Source organism: Electrona antarctica (assembly GCF_951216825.1).
Source record: "Electrona antarctica genome assembly, chromosome: 17".
NCBI classification, from domain to species: Eukaryota; Metazoa; Chordata; class Actinopteri; order Myctophiformes; family Myctophidae; genus Electrona; species Electrona antarctica.
This window is the reverse complement of record NC_136798.1, coordinates 26,460,619-26,473,006: the sequence shown is the minus strand read 5'-3', so window position 1 is coordinate 26,473,006 and position 12,388 is coordinate 26,460,619. Positions and strand designations below refer to the sequence as shown.

Sequence of the window (12,388 nt, the reverse complement as noted above, 5' to 3'; positions counted from 1 at the left end):
ATTGTCATGATGTGGCATCAGGTTTGTTTTGATCAAATTTGAGCATGGGTTGCCAATTAATGCCCAATCAATCAATCAATCAATATTTAATTAGTCCAGACCAGTACTAATGTGACCACACACAGTTCTTTTTCTCTTTGTGCAGTGTTGTAGTGCTACTTTTAGAAGTGGGGGGACGCGCCATAATACACCAGAAATTATTAAAACATGCAGAGGTGTATATCCTATTTAGAAACAGGGTTTACAATGCTTGATCGTATCCATGAAAGTCCAAAAACATATTTTTGGCAAAAATAATATTTTAGACTTGAGAGAAGTGGGGGGATGGCGCCCCCCCCCCCCCCACACACACACACACTCCTGTGTGTGTGTGTGTGTGTGTGTGTGTGTGTGTGTGTGTGTGTGTGTGTGTGTGTGTGTGTGTGTGAGAGAGAGAGAGAGAGAGAGAGAGAGAGAGAGAGATTGTAGTGTAGGCTACTTTGATTCGGTAACTTCTCATCTGTAGTGTATGCTACTTTGGTTCGGTAACTTCTCATCTGTAGTGTAGGCTACTTTGGTTCGGTACCTTCTCATCTGTAGACTGTAGTAGGCTACTTTGGTTCGGTAACTAATCTCATCCCATATTTGCGCAACCACCACCACCTCCTCCTCCTCCTCCTCCTTCTACCTCATCCAAAGAACACGCCCGACGCCCCAGCTCTCCTCTCATCATCCGATCCGCCTTCATTCAGAAGTAAGCCACACGCAGCAGGCACGCAGCACCGTGGGCTCCACGCTGCATCCAGCCCTCCGCCACCACGGTCACAGTCAGTCAGACTATAGTGTTTATTTTCGAGCGAGGGCGCTCCAGTGTTGCAGGAGGACCTCCTATATGTGAGCTGCTCTATCCTGACCTTTGCTGACTTTTCTACCGAGTCGTCCGAAATGAGCAAGGAAGAAGAAGAGATCCATTGACGCGGGACGGGACGGACGGACTGTCACAGCTGATTTAACAAACTCCACGAATTGTAATCCTCGCGGCACTGACCCAGAGACACGTGTGTTGACGTCCCGAGGGGAAGCAAATCGTAGTTGAGTCACCCCTAATCCGACCCAGTCAAAAAAAAAAAAAACGAAACAAAACAAAACAAAACAACAATAACACCAGCACCAAGATCGCTCACGTTCGGTGTGTAAGAGAGAGGTGACATGTGGACACGCTCTCTGACCTCTACAGCGTCTCGGCCGGTCCCCTGGAGCGTTTCACTGGAAGGTTAAGCCGCCGTGTCCCGCAGAGGATGCCGAACAGGTAAATATTTAGTTTCCAAGACGGTGCCTTCTTTACGCGTTGTTGCGTAAAACACATGTGGTTAAACTTAAAGGTGGGTGTCTCTACTGTTCCTGGACCTTATTATCAGACCGCATTTAGGCAGACTGAGCAACGAGGGGGTTTTGTTGTCTAGTCTAGTCTACTGTGACAGCAGCTGAGGAGGGAATGTGTTCCAGGTGTGCGTTCACTGGTTCGGCTTTCATTTCGCAGGGCTGGTTATTTTGTTTTCAGCTAGCTGATATCCTCCTTATACTATATTATTAGGATACGTCTAGCATCCTGATGGGCAAACGTGTCAGAGAATGAATTGCGGGTTGAATTCTATATTTTCAATTTCTTCTGAACACATGCATGGCATATTTGGATACAAATTAGACCATTTACCATGTCATTTGTAGTTATGTTGGTAACGGTATCACTGAAGTGAACATATTAAAGCCAGGGTGTTGTGGTACAGCTCATGCAATCATTTGCAAGAGTACCTAAAGCTATAGCCTTGCAAGGAGATGAGATGATGACAGAACAGTTTAAGAGTTCACTGAAATACTCCAGTCTAGTTGACTAAAATTAGTTTCTTGTCTTTATAATTTATTTACAATGGTTATAAAGTTCATAATTACAACAACTACAACCATTATTATTATTATTATTATTATTATTATTATTATTATTATTATTATTATTATTATGAGTAGAACTAGAAAACAGTCTACCATTGTTCAAATCATAGTTTTCGGCACACCTTTATTATAATCTAGGGCAATAAAAACAATGTTTTGTGGGCAGTAACAATGGTTGCATTAGAATAGAATAGATAATTGTGCTCAGCATTTTACTATTATGCATATGCATATATGTCTACATTTTACGTCTACATTTTATTTTGTGTGCTTCATTGGTTGACAATTAATGTGTATGACCAATCGATGAATATAAAACGGCATACAGTAGCTCTGCACTAGCAGTGATTAATCACTCAGCCCCTATACAGTAGTCGTATGACTGAAAGAAAGTATTAGATACCTGTTGTGAGCTTGAAGATGCTACTGTCAATATGTTTGGCAATTTCTGACACCTATAATGCATATAATGACAAAATAGTGATGCAAGGTTGAAAGTGGTTAATATTTAGTCAGGGTAAAATTATGTCTAGCCTATAATTGTATATTACAGTGACAGATTAGATCCTGCAGTGTGGCTTATCGGAACACTCTAATATGGTTCTCCTGTTGTCGCATCTTCTAGCAGTCTGACTGTGTTTCTGGACCCAGACAAAGAACTTTATGTCTAACTATGATGATATTGATGTATGAAGAAGATTGTGTTATTTGACATATTTAGTCATGGTGAATGCAAAAAACTATTTCAGAACCACTAGCCCCGCCCATTGGCCATTAAAAGTAGCTGACACTGAGATTAAAGGCAATCATAGCATACAAGCGGCAATGACAGAGCTCTCAATACCTGTTGTCATGGCCAAAATTGTTACCAGTTACTCAAATGTACAGTAGTCGTACTTTGTCACATCTCAGCGGAAGGCAGGATTACTTATCTTCATGACCACACAATAGCACATAACATAACAAATCCATAACATAAAAAGACTGTCTCTCATTCTTTCCTGGGATATACAGTATAATGACAAAAGGAGGATATCCATGTGCGGTGTTTGGATGAACCCAAACTTGAGAGTGCTTGTAGAATGTCTAATATGTAATATGAGATAACAGAGGTCACGATGGTTAAACCATTCCAGCCATGTTGTTCTATTCACATTAATGACTCCTGTGGGCAGGGCTGTTGCTGTGACAGGCAAGTGAAGGAAAGCAGGTCTTTCCACTGAAAGCCCCCAGTCTCCGATGACCTTCTGGGAGGAGCAAATGAGGCGCCTCGCTCTGGCAGATGAAACAACGGACTTGGCCAAGGAGGAGGCTGCCACCGACTGTAAAACAAATCTCTGAAAAGAACAAGAGAGAGAATACAGAGAATAGCCTATCACTCAGGTTTTCACGGCATCCTCTTTGCCCGGCGCATCAATTCTACCATTGCCCAAGCAAGTTATTAACATTTTGTTCACGTCCGGCCTGCCGAAGCACTAATTGAAAGCATCCGGTATTCAGTATTCCGGTAACATCCACTAGTACTAACCTTGTTTACTTTCGGTTCTCAATAGATTACAAGCGCTCCTTGCCCAACACACAACTGATTGTACTTGATTGTGTCATCAGTCTACATTCCGAGTAATGCCTAATTTATGCACTGCACACAGCAAAAATAGCAGATCTACAATCTATTTTTGGCACGTGACACTGTCGTACGATGAAGTATAAATCATTGTTCCTGGCCAAAAAGCAACATCCAATTTATAAAGACGGGTTTTGGTAGTGACAACATGGATTAATTTGTGCTTTAACAGGCAATTATGGAAAGAGTCAGAGAGAGAGAGAGAGAGAGAGAGAGAGGCACACATACGCACGCACGCACAAACAAGCCACACACGCACAGACAGTAACTGGGAATGAAATCTGAGGATGGCACAGAAATTTGTCAGTCCTTCGTGCTGACGCCCCTTATCCAAGTTATTTCCCAGTGGGTTGTGATATATGGCTAAGGTGACCGTAATCATTATTCACAGACTCACAGCTCTTTGCTTTTTGTCTGTGCCTTTTTACCCCTCCCTTGGCATTCTCTTCCTCTTGGGTCTGATCAAGTGTGTTCTTATTATCCATGTAGTAATGATTTGTGTGAGTTTTCTGTAACCATATAGCATCTGAAGGACAGCATGTTTTAAATGTAGAGCCTTCCAAAACAATATCATAACCCACACATCCATTAGCCATATGGGGTGTCATTTTCCACATTTGCCTGATGCAATTTGTACATCCTCATCCTCCGGCAATGAGCCAGTGATTAACTATTAGATCTTTTTATTAAATATTATATATCTTTCTGAAGACAATTTTTTTTAACACACTTGAAACCCATTATACTTTGTGTACTGGGGTCCTCCAGGGGTCAGTACCTGGCTCCCTCCTTTTTTCTCCCTAAACCAAATCTTCACTGAAAATCTAAAGTATAAGTTCAAGTGTGTTATATGTAGATGTGTTATTTTCGTTCGATGTTTGCCTATTATGATATGCCCAGATTAAGGATACTAGGGTTCATGTGGTTAAATGTGTTTCCCCCAGACTGTGTTCATATTGTACTTACTTCAATAAGAAAATATTGTTCAATTATTAGTATATTTGAGATGGCCAGAGCAGCACAAGACTGAGACCACTCTATAAATGAAAGTGTTACTACAAGCGATTCCAGCAAAGGCTAGTAGGCTGTGCATCCTGTTGTCAATGAGCAAGACACGATCCCTTATACCAGGGGTTCTCAACCCGTGGGTCGCGACCCCTCGGGGGGTCGCCAAATTATTTTAGGGGGTCCCCAAATTATTTTAAAAGATTTAAAAAAAAAAAAAAAAAATCACGATTTTTCAAAAATAGCAGACCTACAAGCTCATAGCGCGCCACTCGGTGGCGCGCTATGAGCTTGTAGATCTGCTATTTTTCAATAGCTAAATTATAACAATGCTTAAAACACCAAAAGGGGTTCCCGCCCAAAATGGTTTAAGGTTATTGTAGCAGTCAATTTATATTGGGGGTCGGGAGGGGGCGGGGCGGGGGTCCCGAGACGTTGCCAAAGCATTTCCGGGGGTCCCCGGCCAAAAACGTTGAGAACCCCTGCCTTATACTATACTCATTGTAAATTGAGAACAGAAAACGATATGGATAAGAAAGTGCAATATTGTTCTCCATCTCTGCAGCACATGTTTTAAAGCCTTCAAATGAGAATGTGTTGTGTTCCACATACATATAGTGGATTGGAACCATATTTATTGCCTGTGCTATATTCAGTGTGTAATTGACATCTGAATGCATAAATAACGGTTCTGTCTCGCTGAGTGATGCCTACTTGTTTCCTTCCTATCATTTCTGTTTCTCTCTCCCAAGGACTGTCATCCTACCTATAGCTAAAGCTCTATAATATACAATACGAAGTTTGGTTGGAATGTGGAAACAGACATAATGTGATGTCACTCCAAATAGCTTGGGTTTCTAGACAGAAATAGTGCCTTTTGGTGGGTGTATTGAGTAGGTAGAGCACGGTAGGTTCGACCAAGTTGTCAAATGTTCTTGGATTACCAGAACTAGTTTTTAAGTTCTGGTTGTGAGATATATCCGTCTCCTTCTCACACTTCTGTATCTACGTTCCCCAGTAAATCACCAAAACAAGGAGCCCTGGCTAGAGCCCTGGAATGTGACCACCGGAGATACGGGTGGCAGCCGGAATGTAGACGGCACCCGGGAGCAGTATGGTTTGGCGCCCCAGCCTGTGTCTTCCGTGAGGAAGAAGCCCAACAAACCCACGTGAGGTCTTTAGGAGGGCCATTCAAGCCGCAAGTGGAGCCTGCGGCACCACCATGGGCCAGGTGGAGCCTGCAGAACCATTGTGGCTCGAGAATCCACCACTCCTGAATGAAGTGCCTGGTGCTGGGCGTCTGGTGCAACGCACAGGTGGTGGACCTGGTGAGACGTAGGAGGGGCCCGGACAGGAGTCAACCCACAGAGCCTAGTCCTTCCACGTGCCAGATTGGTGCGATCCTCCCGCATACCCAGTCCCGGCAGAGTAGTTCAGGAGGAACGGATTGTGTGGCCCTGGTTTTTCCCTAATGGGACTGATCGAGGGTAGCTACTGGGATGTAAGTCGGGACTTGATCACCCCGGCTGGGTCACCTGAGTGAGGGATATGATGTTGAGAGACCCGAAACCCAGATGACCTTGGGATACATCACTGAGGATACGTCCCAGGTGCATCCATGCGATGTATGAACAGCAATGTCCCTATGTCCATCCCTGTGTGTGTGTGTGTGTGTGTGTGTGTGTGTGTGTGTGTGTGTGTGTGTGTGTGTGTGTGTGTTTGTTTGTTTGTTTGTTTGTTTGTTTGTTTCGGGTAAAAGTGGCGCTGTTGTGCTAGAAACAGAGAGAGAGATAGTGTTGCACTGTTGCCTGCTAATTACAATGTGGAGTGTGCATGAGAGAGAGAGAGAGAGAGTTGTTTGGTTTGGTGTCAGTGAGCAGCTCCACTGGAATGGTTCCAGTGCTTTGTTGAAGGGTTCCAGTGCTTTGTTGAGCTTGAAGCATGAAGCTCACTGTCGCAAGCTCTTACCTGTAAACTAATAACACCCATTTGAACTGTGCATGTGACAGTAATGTTGCATTCACAAGGGCAGACACAAAGACGCAGTCTACCATTTATTGTCACTGGACCATGAGGATGCAAAGATGATACGTGATCTTTGATTTGTCTTTGCGTCTGCCTGTGTGAACACAAAACAAAAGGAAAACAGCGCCCTCTTTTCGTTGACGGGAGTCAACAGTCTGTCTCGAGAGCCTAAACTCTGCCTAGTACGAAACACATTCATTTACTATATTTTTAAGTTGTAGGCCTTTATTTGATCACAAATTTGGGTCTGATTTTAGGTGTGAGTTCATTCATTTTGTGCTTGTAGTTAAACTATTATATTTGTTGTACAACAAAGTATAAGATTTGTGTCCCTCTCTCTTTTTTCTTTTTTTCTTTTTAACAAATCCTCGTCTGAACTACACTGTCCTCTGCTGTTATGCTAGCCTAGATGTAGTGTCCAGTCCAGGGATATCTGTAGCCATACTGAATGACCTCCTTGCTGATAAGAAACGATGAGAGCAGCGTCTGTCACTGCACAGTTCTTCACAGCCAGAAGCAGAGGCAGCGTTTTAAAATGTTCCCTCTGTAGCAGCGATGCCCAACCTGTGGGCCAGGGCCCACTGGTGGGCCTTGAGGATATTGCAAGTGGATCCCCAAATAATTGCCAAAAAATATATATATATATATATTTAGTCTAATATTATAATATAGTCTAATATTATAATATTTATAAAAATAAAAATCTCTGCTTTCTGTTCCCAGACAGCATTTTTACTGAAAACAAGCTATAACTGGCAATAACTAACTTTTTTCCCAGATTAAAGTAGAGACTCTCTTCTTTCTTTTGAGATATTTGGTGTTTACATAGTCATCGATCAAAGTATTCTGGGGGTCTTGAAAGATTAATAAAAACGCTGGCAGTGTGTGCAGACTGTTCTGGAGAAGCTCTGCCAATAATTGAGTTAATCCAAGCCGGATCACAATCAATTGATTGATCATCAGAATAAACATGGTCTGAAAATGCACACAGCCCACGTACCCTTTTGCGAACACGGCCCACTTAACACGGCACGTAAAACAGATTGGTGGGCCGCAAACGCCTTTTCCAAGTGGGCACCGATCCACAAAAGGTTGGGAAGAAGCACTGCTCTACAGTGAACACTGTGCTCGGTCTAAACCGTATCCATCTCAACCACCGCTCTCTCCTTCGGCATCACCTACCGCTGCCGAAACACTGACAATAAAAATAGATCTGTGGAAGCTTTATTGATGTTTGGACGTTCGCGTACTAAATGCAAAAATCTTTTCTAATTATATTTCCAATCGAAAGCTGATTTACCTTGAGTCATTATAGGACAGCATAGTGGCAGGTAACTACATCTCAGGCAGGTTCATCAATTTCAGCGGAAGAATTGTACCTTCCCCCATACTGTAGCTAGCAGGCAGGACGTTAACTAGAGGGACAATTTTGAATAAGAATATGAACCCCTTTTTATTGGCAGATACTGTACATTAGCATTTACTATGAATTTGCCATGGTAATACAGTGTAAACAGCATGTTATTATACATAACCAAAAAGCTCAGAACATGGCATTATTCCCCTTCAACCTCCCAGAATGGGCTTATTTTGTTAGATGGTTATTTAACCACTTAAGCCCTATCTAACCTTTTTTCCACAATTTTTTGAAAATGTTAGAATTTGTAAGAAAATGTTTGTAAATCTTTGCAAATTGTAGAAATCTTTAAACATTTTGCCTATAATGACATGCCAAAAATAGGGCCGCCAGGTTGAAAGTGCTTAATAATGCAAGCTAAAGTTAATAAGCGTAAGGTCATTTGAAGGGATGCATTATCATCAGGGTGGCAGTCAGGTCTATGGCTTCACTCCAACCCTGCAGACTTGTCCTTGAGCAAGGCACTGAACCCTAAAAGTTCTCCCAGGGCTCTGCACCACTGAGGGCCCTGCTGTCTCATCTCTTTGATGAAATGCCAGAAAAAGGCCAGACGAACATTCTTTTTGCACTGGCAGATATGATGCTCTCAACTTCACGTGGCCCGTCTATGACATCAGTCATTAGCACTGCATGTGATGTCAATCATCTCCATATTTGGGTACGGTTTCAGCCCGATTCGATTGCCATTTATTTCCTTCTCCACGACTGCTGCAGGCTCGCTGCCGGTGACTGATGAGGCAGATTCTGGACAGGCAGACTCAGCCACAGCGGCTGCAGGGAAAGTCTGGTTTGGTGTTGGTGCTACTGTATAGTGTAAACATCAGATTATTATTATACATAATCAATACGACATGGCATTATTCCCCTTCATCCCAGAACGGTTTACTTGTCATTCTTAGATTATTTAATATATAATATACAAGCTAAAAGCTAATGAGCATACAAGACAGTGGTTCTCAAAGTGGAGTAGTAACTCTGGGAGTGTACACTGCAAATGGAGTTATGAAGGTCTGTGGCCAAATGCATACCAAACTGGGGGTCAATGAAATGACAGAGTTTGAAAATCACTGATATAAGATCATTGGTATAGGCCTAGGGAATAGGGATGCATTGTCATCGAGGTGGCAGCCAGCTTCCACATCTATGGCTTCCCTCCAACTCTGCGGACGTGTCCTTCCCTAAAACTTCTCCCAGGGCGCTGCGCCACTGTGGACTGGACCGGCCGAACCAGATGAACAAAGAAAAGAAGAAAGAAAATTGCCTATTGTTTCTGTTCCTGAAATAACTTTCATGCTCATACAGAAAACAATACAGCAATATATTCTAATTAAAAATCACACCCGTGTGAACTGAGTGGTGTATGGTCTTATATAGACTGATCAGCAGTGGTCTGACGTAATGTCTGACGTAATGAAATCACAGCAACCGTGCTCATTTTTGAGTGGTGTAAACCACTCCTACAACTGGCTTTGTTAGTCTGTCTGTCTGTGCTCAAAAAATGAGCATGGTTGATGCTGATTGGTTGATGCTGATTTCATTACGTCAGATATTATGTCAGACCACAGCTGATCAGGCTATATAATACCTTACACCACTCAGTTCACACAGGTGTGATTTTTATTTTTTTTGGTACGGACAGACACGGGTACATAGCTTTTTTTGGTACGAACAGACACGGGTACAAAGCCAGTTGTTGGAGTGGTTTACACCACTCAAAAACTCACAACCGTGTGAAGTGAGGGGCGATCTTATCATCGTACATCATCATAAATCATCTCATTCCAGCCAATCAGAATTTGCGTTTGTGTTACACAATATTTGTGTAAACACAAACATTGCGTAACACAAACGCAAATTCTGTTTTGCGTTTGTGTTACGCAATGTTTGTGTTTACACAAACACTCAAAATTGTCCATTCATTGTCAATGGGATTTAATGTTTGTGCAGGACAGTTTGTGCATATACACCAAAATCTGGACATAGGAGGGGCTATCGGCCCTCAATAACTAGAAGAAATAGAAAAAAATCACACCCGTGTGAAGTGAGGGGCGCTCTTATAATCATTCTAATTTTCCGTCCACACTTTTCCGTCTTCACTTTTCTGTCCTCACCTTTTGTCCTCAATACGTACTTTGCTCAGCCAATCAAATCATCGACTATGATTCACACAAACACACAAAGCTGGGCATAGGAGCGGCTAGTGCCCTTCAAAAAAAAATGCATTTACAGTATTGCCCACAACTATTGACTTGAGATGTGGTTTGTAACCACAAGAGATTGGGTCAGCAAAGTGAAGTTGGGTTTGACTCAAACTCAGAGATGGGGTATACAGGGCTCTATTTCTCAAGGCTGTTTGCCGGCACAGTATGATACTGGCGTAGCACTATGGGTGCTTAATTCCCTATCGCAATCTACTGCTATTCCCTACATTAGACTTCTTATAGGGACAGTAGTACTGCCTTCGTTACCATGGTAACGAATGTTTTTTGGCAGAGTATTGCATCCCCTGCGGAGTTGTGGAGGGAGTTCTTTGCAAGTACTATTGCAGTACACGGACTCCTTTTAAAACGATTTAAACTCTTTTCGTACCCAGGGACTTAATGAGCATGAATACTTTGGCGTTCAGAGACCAAGTAGTAACTGCTTTGTTCCCTTGTCTTAAAGGGACAATAATATAACGCAGTTGATGTGCATTTCAGTTTACTGTTGACGGTTATCAAAGTTTAGAGAAAGGACAATATTTGCAATACAATACATATTCATAAAGAAAATGCGACTTTCTGACTACTCTGGCCTGGTGTTTAAGGATAATGATGAAAATCATGATGTTATTTAGGGCTGCAACTATCGATTTCTTCTAGTAAGCTTGCGTAGAACATGCAAACTCCACACAGAAAGGCAAATAGAAAAAAAATAAAGAAAATAAAAGTAAAAAATATATATATATATATATATATAAATATAAAAAAAAATACAATACATTTTCTTGATTACATTGATGTGTTCAATTAACTAGTGGAATCCCTCATGTTATTATGAATTGACGAGAACATTTAGTGGATCCGTGCAAGTGTTCTGCAGGTAGAAGCAGCCTTGTCTCTGGATATGAGCCCAGATTTATGCAGCACATACTTACTTTTGCAACTGGAAATTACCTGCGCTGATTGACTTTTACAAGCTGCTTTAAGATCCTGTCTAATGAAACTGTCGGTATTAACAACTTACTGTACTCCAACTGTGGTGGACACTTCTATAGCGCACTTTAGAGCCAGCCCTCCTCCAGCCTCTACCTTTAGGTTGGGGGGACTCGTGATTTGATGAATTCTTCATGAGTCTCTGAAACCGAAATGTCCAGAGATGTTTACTTATGGGGGATAAGCTGCTGAATGCAGAGTGGTCAACATTAACCATTCACTGAGACAAGGAGACGGAGGAGGTGGAAGAGGAGGAGGGGTTTGGTCGTTTGGCTGCCTGTCTGGTCCCTCTGGAAAGCGACGCTGATCAGGAGTAATATGAACCATCCTAGGGCTGAGGAAAAAAAAACAGAAGCCCCCCCTCCATCTCCCCCTGTGAGTTATGGCCCTGCGTTATCTGATGGAGCACTTAAGTTGCCGCTCTGGCCTTGTTTTCAAGTATTCTTTTCACTTACATTGCATCGATCGCCTGTGCCAAGTGTTAATGATGAGTCATACTATTAAATGTGATGACCTGCGGCGTATTCTATTACCTTTCTTTTCTTATTGAGATGACCCCTTGTAATTTAGGTTCAAATAGACACACTTGATGAGGAGCAGATTGGGGCAAAAAAAACAATAATTAGAGATAGCCTTTGCACACGGATGTCACTTAACTAAGAAAGGTTGAGCACCGTTGAAAAGTTGTCTCAGGTTTTATCGGTTTTCTCTTGCTCGGTATGATCAATGCTTTCTTAAAACTGATTTCAAAATGAAATACTGCAGTGAAAATGCCAGGATAATCGTTTGCAGAAATTAATGGTTTGAAAATGAGCCTCTTTTAATTTATGCTGCTTTCATTTTTCCATTGACTCTGGGTCTAGAAGAAGGAACGTAGTGTAAAAGATGGAATGCTGAGAGTCCCTGGTCAGACTAGGGTCGTTAATAATTAACTGTGACAAAGCAGCATCAGACAGTGTTGTAGAATCATGAGGTGGTGTGCAATGTGCGCTATTAGCAGGGTCTTCTTCCTGTTTGTTAACATTCAGTTCAGTTTTATGAAACAATTTGAACAACATATTTGGTTATATGAATGCTATGGCCAAAGGTTGGTCTGTCTTGATACAAATCAGTGCATCTTAGTATATACCATAATTGAGACAAAAAAGAAAGATGATTGATAACTTGATGAAATTTAATTAAATTACGCTGCAT

General features: G+C 42.0%; 1 protein-coding gene across 1 annotated transcript in view; it reads left to right on the top strand.

The window, feature by feature from the left end:
* The first annotated feature begins 771 nt into the window (after window positions 1–771).
* The window catches only part of LOC306941452 (heparan sulfate glucosamine 3-O-sulfotransferase 5), a 62,972-nt gene continuing 51,355 nt past the window's right edge, over window positions 772–12,388 (top strand). Inside the window, exon 1 of the mRNA XM_079526936.1 lies at window positions 772–1,288. The gene's annotated coding sequence lies outside the window, so the exon portion shown is untranslated. The remainder of the gene's footprint in view (window positions 1,289–12,388) is intronic.